Below are 19,088 nucleotides of genomic sequence, written 5' to 3'. Positions count from 1 at the left end.
TTTTTTGCAGAACCGGGGTTGAACTCAAGCCCTTGTGCTTGCCAGGGAAGCGCTTATTCTACTGAGCCATTTCCCTGGCCCCTCTATTTTCTATTAATATCAACTATTATCAATTCTTTACAAAACCTTCTACAGCAGCTCTGTTCATGCCTCCCCTTCTTTTTTCTACTGTCATTCAAATTACATATCTATACCTACCAAATCCATGAACAGTTCTACAACTTGTGTTTGGTGCAGCTGCTCCATTTCAATGCAGACAGGAGAAAGTTATAGACAAAAATGCCTCTTACTATCTTTTATAGTTACTTATGTAGAAACACTTAGTAGTGCTTATTACTTCTTGTACATTTAATGTATGCTAAATATATTAAATGTATATTCCTCAATTTACATTGGAGTCAGAGCCCAGTAAAACCCACTGGAAATTGAAGATATCCTAAGGTGAAGATTCGTTTAAAATATCTAATTTACAGAACATTATAGAAGCAAAGTAGTATACTGTACTCTAAGCTATTCAGCCTGGTTATCATTTTGCTGACTGGGAGTTGTGGCTCAATGAGGCTGCCCAGCATCATGAAAAGGCATCACACACTGAAAGATCCAAATTCAAAATTCGGAGTAAGGTTTCTACTAAACATACCTTTGTGTCAAAAAAATCCTAAATCAAACCATTGCAAACTGGGTGTGTTTACTTTCCTTTCATCTCAGCCTAAAGAATTGTCTTTAATGTTTCTTGCAGAACAGGTTGATAACAAATTAAGTTTTTGTTTATTTGAGAATGTCCCAATTCTTTTCTATTTACCAAAGATAGTTTTTTCTAGACATAGAATTCTTGTAAATCTGTTTCTTTCATCACTTTGAATATTTCATCCCACTGACCTTCTGGCCCACATAGTTTCTGATTAGTTTGTTAATCTTACTAAGGATCCCTTGTTTATAGGCCCCTTCTCTCTTGCTGAGTTCAAGATTCTTTTTGGTTTTCTCTTTCAACACTTTCACTAGCATGTGTCCAGACGTGGATTCTTTTGAGTTTACCTTAATCTGCATTCACTGTACTTTGACAGTCATTCTTTCAAATATTCTTTGTGTCCCCATCCCTAATTCAGAGACATTACATATATGTTGGCACATTTGTCATTATCCTGAGAGGTCTCTTAGATGCTGGTCAGTTTTCTTTCATTTTTCTTCCATCTCAATATTAACCTATTTTTATATTTCTTGATTCTTACTTCTGCCACCTTGAATCCACTGTTGAATCTTTTAGTAAAGTTTCACTTTAGTTAAAGTAATTTTTTGAACTCTAGATTTGTATTTTTTTATAACTTATCTCTTAACAATATTTGTTGAAAAATCATTCTTATGATTTGCCTTAGTTCTCTGGACCTACTTTCTTCTGGTAAAATTTGTAATATCTGAGTTAAAGTTTTGCCTCATAAGCATAACATCTGTGCTTCTCAGATCCAGTTTCTACTGATAGCTTACTTCCCTGAGTATGTGCCATACTTCACTATTTGGGGGGCGGTGCATGTAGTTTAATTTTCTATTGAAAACTAAACACTTCAAATAATATAAGGTAGTGAGTTTGGCAATCATATTTCTTTCCCCCAATGTCTGTTTTTGTTGCTATTTGTCTAATGACTTTCATGCACTAATTCTGCAGTCTGTATTCCTTTTTATGTGTGTCAACTGAGATCTCTCTTCTGGCCACTTAATGGTCTTCTGGTGACTGGATACGTTTTCAAAAATGCTTTGAATCAAGAGATATTTCAACTTTTCCAAGGGGTCTTATATAAGGGTGTGGCTTTAGTGCTCTGTTCATAATTTTACCTTAGCCTTCACTTTTTCCTTCCACAGGGACTCAAAGTCAGCTACCTAAGGCAGAGACAAGATTAAGCTATTGTCTCTGATGGTTTTCAACAAACAAACATCCTGAACTTTTTTCCTGAATAAAGATGAGTAAGATCAAATAAAGAGAAACCTTGAGAATAAGCCCTATCCAGGGAGCTGCCATGTAAGTCACTGATAATTCTTTGAAGACAAGAATATTTGTAAAACTTTCCCTTTCCAGTGGCTGAACAGTTTCATAGCTAAGAGTGCTGCAAGGTTGCTGACTTTCAAGTCTAGGAAGGAGACAGGACTAGGACAAAGAAGTAAATTTGAAACATTCGTAGTAAAATGGACACACCTGGAAAATATAATGTTAAGTGAAATAAATTAGATATACAAGCTTAATACCATATGGTATCACTCATTTGAGTTAGGCATAGTATAAATTAAGAGAAAAACAAAAGTCTGATAGAATAAAATAGAAAGACAGATCTTTTACAAAACGAAAGGGGTCTGAGAGATTGAGGCCAAGAAGAGGGTTTAGGAGAAAGGAGAAGTAAAAAAATTTTTAAATGTGTCATATACATGTACCAAATACCTAAATGAATGTAAACATATCATAAATATGAACTAAAAATAATATTAACAAGAAAAATGAAAATGGGGAAAGGGGATCTAGAGATGGAGGGAAGGGGGTAAGTGGAGATGGAAAGGAATAAAAAAGAACCAACATGTTATATACATGTAACTACTCCCTAAAATACAAGTAAACTTCATGTACTGCAAGCATGTACTAAAAAATAAAAATTTAAAAAGTACAACAGGGCTCACCATTCTTACTGAAAAAAAAGCAGCTGCTTTTTGAACAAGTATTCCTAGGTTTATTGGCAAGTTTTAACTTTTATAATCTTAGTTATTTTTGACAAATCTTGTCAGTACTCACATTGCTTTTATAGAGGAATAAATTTTTATAGGTCTTTATTCTGTTATTCCAGAAATACCCTCCTTATTTGAGTCTGAAAATCATTTTGGTATTCTATCTTCTAAGAAGACTATAACCTCAAGTTCTTAAAATTGCCCAGAAAAAAAAAAAAAACATGTAGGATCCCCGGTACTATCAACATATAAACTGCTATGTTAAGATATAGTACTCACGAAGTGCTGGTAAGATAGCTATGCAAACTAAGTACCTGCTTAGGCAAGCTCAGGGACCAGGGTTCGATCCCCTGGTAACACATGCCACACCAGCCCTGCCCTTGGATACGCTGTGTCGCCCACGGAGTCTGGGCCTGGTGGTGCAAACCTGTAATCCCAGTGCTGGGGAGCCTGAAAACAGGAGGATCACTACAAGTCCCAGCTGCATAATGAGACCCTGTACCAAATACATTGAAAAAATACAGCACTCATGAATAAAACTAGAATAGACAAAATATGGGAAGTCTTGATTTGCATTTATTTTTAACATTGGTGAATACAGGAAAATAAACATTTTTAAATAACATATGCAAACACATTCATTATTAGCAACATATGTTAAATATTTTGAAAAATACTTTTTAAAATATTCACTTTTTTGGTACTGGGGATCAAACTCAGGATCTTGCACTTGCTAGGCTGGTGTTTATGCTGCTGAGCTATCTCCCAGCCCCCTAAAATTCACATTTTAACTAAAAGACTGAACGAATAACCAATGCTAGTCATGGTAGGACTGATGGTATATCATGACTCATACATAAACTGATGAAAGGCTACTAAGAAAAGGTCTCTATTTCTTTAATGAAGTGAGGAAGATGGTAGTTCTAAGCTCTATGTCTTGGTTTTCATAAAGAATCACTGACATTTAAATGTTTGCTTTAATAGATTCACTATTTTTCTCAAATACAATGGATTATTCAAAATGTTACCAAATTAGTTATGAAAATGTTTGACAACAATGCTAGATTAGGAGATGTCCAACTTCAAATGGGATCTCTATATACAAAGTGGTGGAAATCCTGAATGATTTTAGTATAAATAATAACAAAACAACAACCTGTTTGAGGAGAAGAGATGGGAAAAAGAGGGAGAGGTCAAAAGGAGAAGACGAGAGAAGGGAGAGGGAGAAGCAGGAGGAGAGCCAGAAGGAGGGAGGGAAGGCAAATGTAGCATCCAGAATTACACAAGAGACTCTAGGTCTGGGACCCATGCTGCAGTGTACAGTTCTATTCCAGGATAAATGATCTTGAGAATCAATTTCAATGTATACAAAATTATAAGAATGATTACAAAGGCAATAAGATCTTCTTTGTAAAATTAGTTTAAGTAAAGCAGATAAATAATGGAGTAAATCAATAAAAAATCAGTAGTATCGATGATTTATGGTTCTCATTTATTCACAGCTTCACTCTTCTACTCTTCTATTACATGTGTACATTATGAAATCAGCATGAACATATAGTACAACTATATAACATGATTCATTTTCATTATTATAGATCTTCAGAACCTATGGACTTAAAATCTGCAATTTCAGGAATTTATGAGCAACCATTAGGTCATAGATGAAATAATTTTTCACTTAACTGAGACATCAATATGAAGGATTTGAATCTTATGTATGTTAAGGCTAATACGTGTGAATGAGTTGCTAAGTTAGCAAATCTAGACTACCATCTGATTGGGCTTGTATGTTTTCTGTACACTTTAAACCATGTCAGAGCTCAGGAGGTGTTTTTTAAAAGCTCTCCCAAGGGGCTGGAGAGATGGCTCAGTGGTCTAAAGCACCTACTTAGAACAAGCTTAGCAAAGCATCGGGGACCGCGGTTCAATCCCCCAGCACCACATGCCAGCCAGCCTCGCCCCCTGGTGGGCTGAGCTGGCCACACACACACACACCACTCTCTCTCTCTCTCTCTCTCTCTCTCTCTCTCTCTCTCTCATAAATAAAAATTTAAAAAAAAAATAAAAAAAATAAATAAAAGCTCTCCCAAAATGAAGCAAATTTCTAGTGTTAGTCATTAACATAAGGAAGTGGTTTATGAATTATAAAGCAGTATTCTCAGAAGAAAGATACAAGTTTTGGGCAAATAAAAGACTGATGTACTATATTCAGCTTTGACTCAGACCCCACAAAATAAACAAGTTTGCCATAAAACATTTAATGAAGGAAATTACACACTAAAATAGTATTTATTCTTTCAAAGATACTTTATAGTTCCTTGGGTCAGGATTTTTTAAATGTTTTTCTTCATCTAAATTATACCAATGTAAGAACAGACACATCAAGAATTTCCATAAAAACAAAGAAAGGTACTCCTTTAAAAATACTGAATTGAAAAATAAAGATTATATATACTCAAAGATGTGAGTTTATATATGAATGTTGCATAATTATCATAATTAATAGATCCATCACCTCTTATAACAGGTATTTTGTACCCTGTGATCAAGATTCCTTCATTTCCCTCCCTCCCAGGACCTATAAATCACCATTCTAGTCTATTTCTAAAAGCTATCATTTTTTAAAAAAATTTTAATCTTTTATTTATTTATGTATTGGTACAAGGTCTCACTATGCAGCCTGGACTCGTAGCGATCCTCCTGTTTTCAGACTCCCCAGCACTGGGATTATAGGCATGTACCACCACACCCAGATTTGATGGCAGGCAGGGTATGTGGTAACAGGGATTGAACTTGGGTCCTTGTGCTTGCCAGGCAGGCGCTTAGACCCCAAGCTATCTCCCCAGCCCAGAGCTATCATTTTTAGATTCTCTATATAAGTGAGTTCATATAGTAGTCTTTTTGCTTGTTTTAAAATTTCATTGAGAAACAATTATCAATGGGACACTTTCCAAGCTGATTAATAGGACATTTTCAATAATTAACACATTGCACATTGTTATCTTCTCAGTGGTCAACCACAGCAAAAGAAGCAGCCAGGATATCCTGTCCAAACACTACTACTACAAATCCTTCCTCTCACTGAACCAAGTGAAAGCAGCCGTACATCTATCCTAACTATTCTGTATATACAAATACAAAATGGTCCTTCCTCTGTATCAGTTGGCTTATTTTATTTATGTCCCCTGTATTCCTCTAAATTGTTTCAAATGGCAGGATTTCCTTGTTTTTATGGCTGAACAATATTTCTCTCTGTGTGTGCATCAATATCTCAAAATACTATCTTCGCTACAGGTTATACCAATTTACATACTGACCAAGAGCATACAAAGGTTCCTTTTTCTCCCTAGCCCTGCCAGCATTTGTTCCCTCTGGTCTATATTTTTTAACATCCTAACAAGTGTGAAGTGATAGTCACTGTAGTTTTATATGCATTTCCCTGAAGATCAAACACATTTTTTCATGTACTTGCTAGCCATGTGTCTTCTTTGAAGAAATGTCTATTTATATTAAAAATATTGCTTTTCTTTTTTTACCAAATGTAGGATATTGCAAGTGTGACAATAATATAATGCTGAAGCGGTGAATGCACTATGGAAGTCAGTTTTCTATTATTACTTATCTGTGCAATGCTCACTTACTTTTAACTTGATTTTCATTAGTCCACAATCATGCAGCCAACAGATCATTGCTTTTAAACCATTTAAGCTTAAGTACCATATAGGCAACATAAATTAATGTATGAATGAGTAAGAAATTGAAGAAAGTTGCTGTAAGTAACAACTTTAGAGTCCACTGTTCTTCACTGAGTCAAAACATCTAGGATGATCAAATCAAAGGAAAGAAAAGTTTACTTTGGCTTAGGTTCTTCCCTAAGGTGTCCACTGCCTAGAAGGCCTAGTATAGAGTCCAAGGATAGATTTCAGGGTTTATGGTAATGCCTCAATTTGAGAAGCAGACTAGAATTTTTTCCCAGACAGTGTTGAAAATGTTTGAATATGTTTATGAAGCCAGCACTATTGAAAGCTTTCTATGAAAAGTTCATAAAAGATATGAAATTCTACATCAGGAAATGTACTTACAATCAAAATTTTACATAAAATTTCTCATTATATTTGCCAAACCCATAAAATCTATTATTAGCACTAAAAGTCCCTGAGTGTAATATATTAGGGAAAAATCATATAGCTAAATATATGAGAACCTATAGTTTAAAAAATGAGTAGAAATAACTATTCCAAATAAGTTTCCAAGCACTCCAATTTTCCTCAGAAGTGGAATCCAAAGTAAAAACTAATCAGATGATGAAAACCTATGCCATACTTCACTGGGAACCATAAGCACATATTCTTATTATCTTGCATAGAGTTACATGTAGCCATATCAGTACCCATATAACAAGATCAAATAAATCTGTATAGATCTTATGGCTTTAGTTATACACACAGAGAAATGGGTAACCACTTCCAGGTAAGGTAGAAGGAGAGACACGAAGGAACATCTCCTATTTTATAACCTCCCTAGAAAAAAATTCTAGAAATCTTTCAAATTTGTACTGCCCTAAATTCAAAACTGATTAAGTTAAACACTGTCTATACATTCCATTACTCAAAGCCAGATTGAAAAAACTTAGAAATCATAAATTGACAACTTCTTCCCATCAACTCCACTACCTCCCCAAAATGGAAAACCAGCAGGACCACCAAATAACCTTCAACAAAATATATAATGGTTAAAAGAAAAAAAGCCTGCTAAAAGTCAAGTGGTAAAAAGGCTAAATGCCGATGCTATCAGGTTTTCAGATACTTAAGGTTATTGCTTCTTAAAATATCAAACTTCCAGAGAGAGATTATGTTGAGGAAGAAAAACAGGCTCTTCTTAGAGTATACTTCATATCTGAAGTCAGAGATATTTGAACAGAAAAGTATTTAAATAACAGTAAGAATTCTAAGAAGAACTGAGTAGAGATAAGCACCAATACACAACCTCTTCAGGACCTGGAATCCTATAACCCCAAAACAAAAACTTAGTAAAGAGAAAAGAAGTGGATCTCTAGGAACTATGATGGAAATGACAAGAAAACTAGAAACTACAGAGAAGGCTACTGTGTTTTCTCTTTCATAGCAGTCTAATCTCACACTATAGAGTATACTTTTTTCCTTTTACTTGGCCCAAATTTGCTCAGCACAGCAAGGTTTTTTTCCTATCTCTGATAAACATAAAACATCTCTTAAAAAAGAAAAACTACAGAGAAGCTAGAGAAAAAATAACACAAGGAAGAGAAAAAAGTAGTCTGGAAAGCAAATCCAATCTCCTCAAGAGGACCTTTCTCCTTGCCACTGACACAGGGTGGGGCGAGAGCCAACAGGTCTAGGGAGAAGTAGAAAATCGGTCTAGGAGCTGGGGAGATGGCTCAGTGGAATAAGCGCTTCCCTGGCAGGCAGGTGCAAGGGCCTGAGTTCAATCCCCGGTTCCACAAAAAGGAAAGGAAAGGAAAGGAAAGGAAAGGAAAGGAAAGGAAAGGAAAGGAAAGGAAAGGAAAAAGAAAAGAAAAAAGAAAAGAAAAGAAAAGAAAAGAAAAAAGAAAAGAAAAGAAAAGAAAATCAGTTTTAGCCAGCAGTGCCAGTCCCAAGAAAGTCCCATACCTATTGTAAACTGTAAAAATAGAATGGAATTTTATTTTTAATTGTTTAAGACGAAGTCAACAAACAATTATAGAAAAAATACAGTTTCTGTCACTCTACCACAGTGATTAGGTAGCAGATGGCCTTAACTGAAGTCTTGGAGAAGAAGCAGTTTAAACTCACACCAGAAAGAACACAGGGCCCCACCCACCCTGCTGAGAAACCATGCTGGTTCTGCAAAGCTCTTGGAGATGGCTGGCCTGAAAGTGTTGACATTAAGCCCAGTGATCTGCTTGGGCCCCCATGCTGCTGCCTACCTCTAGCACAGAAATCCTTTATCTAACAATGTAAGCAGAGATTAACCTTAGCTTACTTGGACAGCCTGGTGTATATGGATAGCGGAGACTTTGGGGGTGGTACAACACCTCAAAATTCAAAGAAGAAAGCTGTAACTCGAGGTACATAGAAGCACACAAGAAGTGGAAGCTGCCAGAGTACCCACAAGCTTGGGGTGGACATCATTTGATCAACAATGCCCAGCAGGAATGGTAGGGCAGGAAAACAGAAAAAACATGAGTGTGGAGATAAAATAGGACTTAATACTGACTCACTATCTCTCCATCATATCTAGTTGATTCCAGTACTGCAGAAATTAGAAAAAGTTCACTCATTTACAAATGCAGAACAATTACTTCTTGTGGATTTTTTTCCTTTCACCAGTTTTTAGGGGCTTAAGTTTATTCTTTATCTTTTTCTCTTATTTTTCCTTTTTTCATTGTTATGCGATGTTTTCTTTTCCTTATTTCTTCTCTACTGCTTTTATTAATTTTATTAATTTTCTATTATTCTTGTGTATCATTTTTTTTTGTACTGGGAATCAAACTCAGAACCTTCTACTTGCCAGGCAGGTACTTAGGCCACTGAGTTATCTCCCTGGCTGTACTATTCTTTAATAGGATTCTTTATCTCATTTTTTCTCCTCCTTTTCATCTTCCTTTATTTTTCAAATTTTACTTCTTTCATTGTCACATCCACACCACCTTTAGCTTTACTAGTATAAACACTAACCTTTACTAATCTTACATATTTAATTGGCTATTATTATTCAATTATTTTCTATTATTAAAGGTGGTAACTTAGTAAATATTTAAGGTATGTCAAAATAGGTTTGTCTTTCTGTATACATAATATAGTTTTTCCCTATGGTAAAAGACAGTACAGTGGTAGCTTTTACTTGGTATGGAATATCATTGTATTTCAATATGTCAATACACAATTTGTCAATACCCAGTTTGTCTTTGAGTCTACTATTGTTGCTAATTTCATTATTGCCAGTGTAGTATAGTTATTCCTATTGTGTGTTTTTTCCCTGTATGCTAGTATCTAGTTTGTCTTTGTATCGTAAAAATACTGTCATTCATTTCTAGAGTACTGAGTGTGGGCTATTTAGACTACACACTCCCCTACCAAATTAACAGACATGGTTGGATACTGGGACAGAAGCAAAAGCCTAGAGATAGCCATGCCAAGAGTACATCGCTGGAAAGAACACACGAATTAAAGAGCTCTCCATACTACTAATAAAGTCTTCAACTATATTACACCTGCAAATCTCAGTAAAAAATAAATTAATTAAAATAAAATAGAAACCTGAGAAGCCAAGGCAACAAAATGCCTCTGAAACTGCCAAATCCCCAAAAAGCTGACCCATGGGGCATCAAAGGGAAGCAAATTAAAAGCTACACAGCTGGTTTATTTAAAATGATAAAAAAGGGGATTGTAAAATTCAGAAAGGTGCTTAACCTAACAAATAATGCACTTAACAAAACAATCAGTGAGTATAGAGAAGACACTAACAATAAGCTAGTTGAACTAAACACAACAATATAAAACATGACCAGATTATCAAAGAATTAGCAAAACTGAAAAGATATGAAATGGAAATGGAAGAGATTAAAGGTTCTTTTGAAATCAAGGGTAGCACAAGTGACGGTAGCATGTCAGACCTACAAGACTGGCCTGATACAGGTGAACATATAGAGATACCTTTAAAAAAAAGGAACCATGAAAAATAGATCCAACTACTGCTAAATGATACAAAATAAAATTAATTAGAATTGGTGAAAAATCAGAGTAAAGTACAAATAACATTAAAAAACTGTATGTAGAAATAATATAAATTTTTATTGAGGAAGAATTTTACATACATACCAACATACATACATATAGATTAGTGACACATATAAAACCCCAAATGATCAGAAAAATTCTTTGTGATAAACTGTAGTCAAAATCCTAGAAGTTTAGTACAAGGCCATAATCTTAAAAACTGTGATAAGAAAGCAACAAACCATTTATTTAGGTAAACTCACTGAATTATACCAGACTTCTCAACACAAAGCTTAAGGGCCACAAGAGCCTGGAGTGCAGTGTTTTCAGCCTTAAAAGAACTTGCAACACAGACTGTTCTATGAAACTATATTTCAAAACTGATGGAAAAATAAGATCTTATCATAATAAAGAGTACCTTAAGAAGTCCATGACCATGAAACCAACACTCCAAAAGATTCTCAAGGATATCCTAGAAAGACAAGATGAAGTCAATGATGTCAAAAAGTCTAACAGAATTAATACAACAGGCAGGGTGAACTGTTAAGCATAAAAAAGGAATTAGCAACAGCAATGTGATGATAGGAGTAGGTCAATACTGTTCAGTAATAACTAAATGTGAATGGTTTCAAGTCCCCACTCAAAAGACATAGACCAGCAGATTGTGTCAAAAGGGAAAAAGAAAAAAGAAAAAAACTAAGCCCAACTGTATGTTCTATATAGGAAACACATTTAATCCAAAATGAAATTCAGAGATTAAAAATCAAAAAGTATAAAACAATAGTCCATATAACAGGAGCCTGAAAACATGCATGAATGGCTATGATATTATTATGGTTTGTGTCTGGATGTCCCCCTAAAGCCTCATGTTGTCTTGGAGGTGAGTTTTTCACAGGCAGCTGAATCTAGGTTTACTGCCTAGTGCTGGGATTGGGGATGGGAGTGTTACCTCTGCCATAGAGTGGGACATCTGTATAAAACATAAAGATTAGAAAAAGAGGATTGCACTCTTTTGTACTTGCTGCTTTTGCCACACAATGACCCTGCCTTAGATCCAGCTGATTATAGACTGAGACTTCACCAAACTGCAAACTAAATAAATCTTTCCTCCTTTAAATTTGGGTTTTGGGTATTTGTATCAGTAAAGAGAAAAGTAACTAAGATAGCTATTTAGATAAAAACTACACTTCAAGCCAATGCTCATCACAAGAGGCAAATTATGTCATTGCATATTAGTTAAGGGAATCATTCACTAAGAATAAAACTATAATTATAAACATGTAACAAACATGGATGCACCCGACATTATAAAACAAACACTCTTGGGCATAAAAGATCTCATAGAAATCAACACAATTATACTGGGAGACCTCAATATCTTACTGTGTGTGGCAAACAGTAGAAAAGAAATTTAAAGAAATATCAGAGTTGAATCAAATCTTTAAACAAATGAACACAATAGATTATCTATTGAGTGTGCCACCCAACAATAAATATTCTTCCTAGAAATACATGGATCTTTCTGAAAAAGACCACATATTAACTCAGAAAGTATGATTATTTATATACAAAAGAAATTACTACATGTATATTTATGGAACAAAGTGCAATGAAACTAGAAAACAATGGTGAAAAAACCCCACAGAAATTATGCAAACACACTGAAATTAAACGATACTTATGAACAATCAATAGGTCACAGAAAAAAATTCAAGGAATAAATTAGACAGTTACTAGGATCAAATGATAATGCCAGAACAGTATGCCAGAACATATGGGACACAATGAAAGCACTGCAAAGAGGACAGTTTATAAACTTTGACTGCTCACATCAGTAAAACTGAGTGAATCCCAATAAATAACCTAGTGATACACCTCAAGAGTTTTAGAAAAATAAGAACAACCTAAATCTAAAGCTAATACAAAAAAGGATATTATAAATGTCAGACTAGATATTAATGAAATTGACACTAAAAAAAAGCATCAATGAATCAAAGAGCTAGTTCTCTGAAAGAATAAACAAAACACAAAAACCCTTAATCAAACTTACCAAAAGAAGAAACAACCAAAGTCAATGCAATTAGAAATGGAAAAAGGTAAAATCACAATGAACATCATTGGAATCTACAGCATTATTAATAACTTCTTTGAAAATCTGTACTCCAATGAACTGGAGAATTCAAAAAAAAAACAGATTCCTAGGTAAATATGAATTACCAAAACAGAACCAAGAAGATATAAAACTCTGAATAATTAAGTAACAGTCAATGAAACTGAAGCACTAAGAAAAAAAAATCTATCAATAAAAGTCTAAGACCTAACACATTTCACTGAATATTAGAAGAACTTCAGGGAACATTAAGTCAAATACTGCTCATACTCTTTAATGAAACTGAAAGGGAAGGAGTACACCCAAAATCAATCTTGGAAGCTAGCATTTAATTCTAAAACCAGACAAGGATCCAACTAAGAAAGAGAAATGCAGGCTAATCTCATTAAAGAACATAGACAAAAAAATTCTCAATAATATACTGGCAAACAGAATGCAACAAATCATCAAAAAGATCATACCTTATGACCAAGGCTTCAGCACAGGGATGCAAGGGTAGGTCAATATGTGTAAGTCAATAAATAAACTACTTAACATAAACAGAAGTGAAGACAAAAGTCAAATGATAATCTTCATAGAGGAAGAAAAAGTCTGTGACAAAATCCAACATCAATTTGTGACAAAAACAGCAAAGTAAATAGGTATAGAAAGACCTTATCTCAATCTGATAAAAACCATTTCTGGTGCTAGGTTCAGCAGCACATGTACTAAAGCTGGACCAATACAGAGAAGATTAACATGGCCCCTGGGTTAGGATGACACTCAAATTCATGAAGTGTACCATATTTTTTAAAAAACAAACAAAAACATTTCTGACAGACCTACCAGAACCATATTAGATGGAGAAAATAGAAAGCCTTCCCTCCACAATCATGTCCACTTTCACCTCTCCTGTTCAATATAGTACTCAAAACACTACCATAGCAATTAGATGAGATAGAAATAAAAGAATACATATAGGAAAGGAAAAAGTCAAACACTCATTGCAGATGACATGATCCTACACATAGAAGATCCAAAAAATTCTACCCATAGACTTCTAGAAGAAATAAACTCAGCAATGAAGCAGAATGTACAAATCAACACACAAAAATCAAGTGTTCCATTATACCAATATGAATACAATGAGAAATTATAAAATCAATACCTTTCATAATAACACCAAGAAAAAAATATTTAAGAATTAACCTAACTGATGAAGTGAAAAGTCATTTACAACAAAAATTACAGTGCTCTATAAATAAATGAGATTGAAGTGAACATCAGAAAATGGAGAGACATTCACTTTTCCTGGAAAGCTAAAATCAGTATTGTCAAAATGGCCATACTTACAAGACTCATACAGATTTAATGGAAGGTCAATCAAAATACCAACAACATTCATCACAGAACTATAGCAAACAGTCTTAAAGTACATATGAAATCAGAAGAGACCCAGAATAGCTAACGCAATCCTGGGCAGCAAGAGCAAAGCAGGAGGTATCACAATCCTGGATTTCAAGTTATACTATAAAGCTACAGTGATAAAATAACATCACAGTGGCTCAGAAACAGACATGTGTATCAAAAGAAAAGAATAGAGTGTGCAGAAACAACACCAGATGCTTATCAGTTATCTGTCACTTTGATACCTAACAAATGAGCCAAAAGCATACACTGGAGAAAAGATAGCCTCCTAAACAAATGGTTCAGGGAAAACTGGCTATATACATGCAGAAGATTGAAGCCAGACCTATTCCTGTCAAAATACACTAAACTAAAATCAAAATGTACTAAAGTAAAATCAAAATGGATCAAAGATCTAAATATTGCAAAAGAAAACAACTGACCCATGGGAGACAAACTAGGTAAAACTCTCGAAATCATAAGCATAGCCAAGGAGTTTTTAAACAGAACCCCAATAGCATAAGAAATAATATCAAGAATCAACATAAGGGGCAGGCCAAATAGCTCAATGGATTAAAGTGCCTGCAAGGAGGGGCAGGGGCTAGGAGATTGAGTCCCAGGCCTGCAGTGCCAACCCAAACCCCACACCCGGGGCACGTTGAGACTGGGATTGAAACTGGGCATAGTGGCAAGTGCCTATAATCCCAGCACTTGTGAGGCTGTAAACAGGAGAATCACTACGAGTCTGATCTAGCAAGACGCTGAACACCCTGTAGACCTTTCCCTAAAAAGTACAGAAAAGAAAAAATAAAAATAAAAGAATCAACATAAAATATTATATTGTTAAAAATTTCTGCACAAGGGCAAGCCAGATAGCCCAGCAGATTAAAGTGCCTGCTTAGGCAGATGCAGGGACTGGGGTTCAATCCCCCGTGTGCCCTGCCAGCCTCGCCCCTGGGGCACACTGAGACTGAGATTGAGACTGGGCATGGGAGCACGCACCTATAATCCCAGCACTTGGCAAGCCAAAAACAGGAGGATCAGAATCCAATCTGTGTAGTGAGACTCTGTAGACCTTGTACTAAATACATTTAAAAAAATTTTTCTCCACAGCAAAAGAAAAAATAGAATGACAACCTACAGCATGATAAAAAATTTTGTTCTCTACATCTTAGACAAAGGATTACTATTTAGAATATATAAACAACTAAAAAAATTAGATGACTTAAATTTAAACCCAACCAAAAATGGATAACTGAGATTAATATACACTTCTCAGAAGAAATACAAATGGCTACGACTGGCAGGAGGGACTAGATGCAGCAAGATGGCACAGTCAGGGCACCAGGAGGAAGGTCTGTTACTACTACGACAGGGATGTTGGAAATTACTATTATGTATAAGGAAGCCTCACTGAATCTGCATGACTCAAAATCTGCTGCTCAACTATGGCCTCTACCAAAAGATGGAAATTTATTTACTTCACAAGGAGATGCTGATATGACCAAGTACCACATTGATGACTACATTAAGTTCTTGCACTCCATCCATCCAGATAACATGTCCAAGTATAGTAAGCAGATGCAGAGATTCAACACTGGTGAGGACTGTCCAGTATTTGATGAACTGTTTGAGTTCTGTCAGTTGTCCACTGGTGGCTCTGTGGCAAGTGCTGTGAAACTTAACAAGCAGCACACGGACATTGCAGTGAATTGGGCTGGCAGCCTGCACCATGCAAAGAGGTCCAAGGCATCTGGCTTCTGTTATATCAGTGATATCGTCTTGGCCATCCTGGAACTGCTAAAGTAGCACCAGAGAGTGCTTTATACTGACAATGATATTCACCATGGCGAAGACATGGAACAGGCTTCTTACGATAGACTAGGTCATGCCTGTGTCCTTTCATAAATATGGAGAGTACTTCCCAGGAACTGGGTACCTACAGAATATTGGGGCTGGCAAAGGCAAGTATTATGCTGTTAACTATTCACTCCGAGATGGGATTGATGACAAGTCCTATGAGGCCATTTTCAAGCTGGTCATGTCCAAAGTAATGGAGATGTTCCAGCCTAGTGTGGTGGTCTTACAGTGTGGCTCAGACTCCCTCTCTGGGGATCGGCTGGGTTGCTTCAATCTAACCATCTAAGGGCATACCATGTGTATGGAATTAGTCAAAAGCTTCAACCTGCCTATGCTGATGCTGGGAGCATGTGGTTATACCATTCATAATGTCTGTTGCTGGACATATGAAACAGCTGTGGCCCTAGACATAGAGATCCTTAACGAACTCCCATACAATGACTACTCCAAATACTTTGGACCAGATTTCAAGCTTCACATCAGTCCTTCCAATATGACTAACTAGAACACTAATGAGTACCTGGAGAAGATCAAACAGCAGCTTTTTGAGAACCTGAGAATGCTTCCCCACACACCTTGAGTCCAAATACAGGCAATTCCTGAGGATGCCATTCCAAAGGAAAGTGGTGATGAGGACAAAGAAGACCCTGACAAGTGTTTCTCAATCTGTTTCTCTGACAAACTGCTTGTGAGGAAGAGATCTCTGACTCAGATGAGGAGGGTGAAGGTTGCTGAAAGAATTCTTCCAATGTCAAGGAAACCAAAAGAGTCAAAACAGAAGATGAGAATAAGAAAGAACCAGAAGGGAAGAAAGAGGTGACAGAAGAGAAGACAAAGAAGTCAAAAGCCAAAGGGGTCAAAAAGGAGGTTACGTTGGCCTAAGCAGGCCTCTCTAGCTCAGGCTTCTTGCCATGTTCCCTACTTTTCTCCCTCTAACCCCTCAGATTTTATATCTTCTATTTCTCTGTATATTTATATTAAATATATATTAAATATAAATGTCTCCAGGGACTAGAGAGGAGCCAGGGCCCTTGAGTACAGGGCAGCTATGCTAGGGGAACTTTTCTAGTAGCAATCATGCTCCCCACCCCTCCCCAAGTCTTAGTTTTAAGTCATAAAGGGTTCAGATCTGGAGGGAAGCGATGCAGCTGTAAGATGAAATCCTGATGTGTTGAGGGCCTGTTTAGTGTTAAGTGCTCTGGAAGGGTGGCTGCACCTCCAGGGCCCCCTGTTCTTTGGGCTTCTACAGTAACATCGGCCATTTTCCAATTGTTTCTTTTCTCATATCTTTACACTGGCCCAGAATGAGCTGGGCAGTTCACACTGCCCTGTGTTCCCAGTTCTCCAGGTGGAGGTTGGTAGTCTAGCTTCCTTTTTTTGAGACATTTTCATTTACTGTGAGACTCTTTTTAATAAAATGATATATTTCTATGTCCTCCTGAAAAAAACGAAATACAAATGGCCAATAAATATATGAAAAAAATGTTCAACACCTCTGGCCTGAGAAATGCAAATTAAAATAGTGCTGATATTCCATCTTACTCCAAAAAAATGGCTACTATCAAGAGGTCAAATGATAACAAATGCTGGGTAGGAAGAAGGCAAAAACAAAAGCTTTTGAAATTACTGGTGGGAATATAAACAAGTAAAAACACTATGAGGATTACTCAAAAAACTAAAAATAAAAATTCCATCTGACCCAACTATTCCCTTTGTAGATATCTTCCCAAAGAGTTAAATACATCATATGTCAGTGATGCATGACTAGTTATGTTTAGAACAGCACAACTCATAATAACTACATCTTGGAACCAACTTACTTGTCCATCAACAGATGAATGGACAAAGAAAACAGTACATACTTGTATACAGTGGAGTACTATTCTTGCCACAAAAATGATAAACCTGAGTCATTTGTAGAAAAATTGATGTATCTCAAGACCACAATGTTAAGTGAAATAAATCAAACACAAAATCTTAAGTATGACATGGCTTCTCTTATGTAAGAAGCCCAAACTACAAATAAAGAGCAAAATAAAAGAGGGATAATAGGAAACTTTTTTTTTTTGCAAGAAAAGAGATCATGAGATAGAGTATGGGAAATGTAAGAAGAAAGGGAGGGGACAGGGAAAAAAACGATTCTATGAAAATGATAGCACCATGCCAGGCTAGTACAAATTACTAAAGTTAGTAAGGAATAAATAAAGGGTTATTATGAGACAGTAAGCATGTATAACTCTTTTGGAAAATGCAAAAAGATTTAAGATTATTCCTCTCTTGTAACAAATAACCTAAATTTCTCTACACTAAATTGAAATTACCCCAACTCAGTTCTAAGAGCAGTCCATCAGAGACAGGAACCAGGATCAATTGAACTTACTTTTTTCCCACTTTAAAATGAGATTTACTTATTCTGTTGCCATAGACAAAGTGGAAAGGCACCAATTTTTTTTAATCAATGTGTCCTGCTCTATGGAGGTCACTGCCAAATTAAAATGCACATTGTCTGAAGGCTCACAGAAATGAAGTTGGTACTAGAATAGTTCAAACCTGTGTAAACAAAATTATCTCCCACTTTCCTAATGAAGGGGTCTATCTTTGCTTATAAAGCCTTATGCATACTGAGACTGATCAAAGACTTTCATGTGGTCTGTAGTGAGAACTAGTAGATTCCATTTAGCCTCCTACCCTATGTAGCAAACATCCATAATCACTGTGTAGGTCAATATCTGTATCTTCTTCTTAAACTTTTATTCAACTATTTCACAACACTATTTTTCCTTCAATATACAGAATTACTTTATATCACTATAGTAATACATAATTCAAATGACTTCATATAATTTAAATCTATAATTATGACATGAGGAAAAATGTATTTGCTTATTAACAAACTAACTATAAAGAACACTATTAGCATAAGAGCATGCTGACACAACGTTCATACCTGTGTGGTTAGAACCTGTCAGAGATTGCTGCCATGTTTTGGAGAATAACTTTCTTATATTCTGAATGCATTCTAGGGAATAAAATGAGGGAGTTACTAAAATAAAATATAATTTTATAGTGATTGTTGAAAGATCTTTTAGGTATTAATTTTATGCTTCAATCTAGGACAAATCACTAGCTTCCAGATTGAAAATTGTGTTCTTTCCTTCTTCAGAAAGTGATCACCGCTTAATGTAAAATAAAAATGCTATGCTACTATAATTTAGGGAAAATTTCAGAATTTTATTTTTAAATAATAGTATATAAAACATTCCAAACTTTTCTTATAAATTTTGTGTCATAGC

At 35.6% G+C, this 19,088-nt stretch overlaps 1 protein-coding gene and 1 non-coding gene across 3 annotated transcripts in view; one reads left to right on the top strand and one right to left on the bottom strand.

The window, feature by feature from the left end:
• Positions 1-19,088, bottom strand: part of Ammecr1 (Alport syndrome, mental retardation, midface hypoplasia and elliptocytosis chromosomal region gene 1) — a 130,398-nt gene that overhangs the window by 98,105 nt on the left and 13,205 nt on the right. The window lies entirely within an intron of this gene.
• LOC111812242 lies at positions 13,233-13,339 on the top strand. Its single transcript, XR_002817797.1, has one exon. It is a non-coding gene; the product is annotated as a U6 spliceosomal RNA (small nuclear RNA).

The sequence above is a fragment of the Octodon degus genome, unplaced genomic scaffold, assembly GCF_000260255.1.
Source record: "Octodon degus isolate 3935 unplaced genomic scaffold, OctDeg1.0 scaffold00117, whole genome shotgun sequence".
Taxonomy (NCBI): domain Eukaryota; kingdom Metazoa; phylum Chordata; class Mammalia; order Rodentia; family Octodontidae; genus Octodon; species Octodon degus.
Note: the sequence above shows the minus strand (reverse complement) of the source record. Positions and strands in the feature narration are given on the sequence as shown.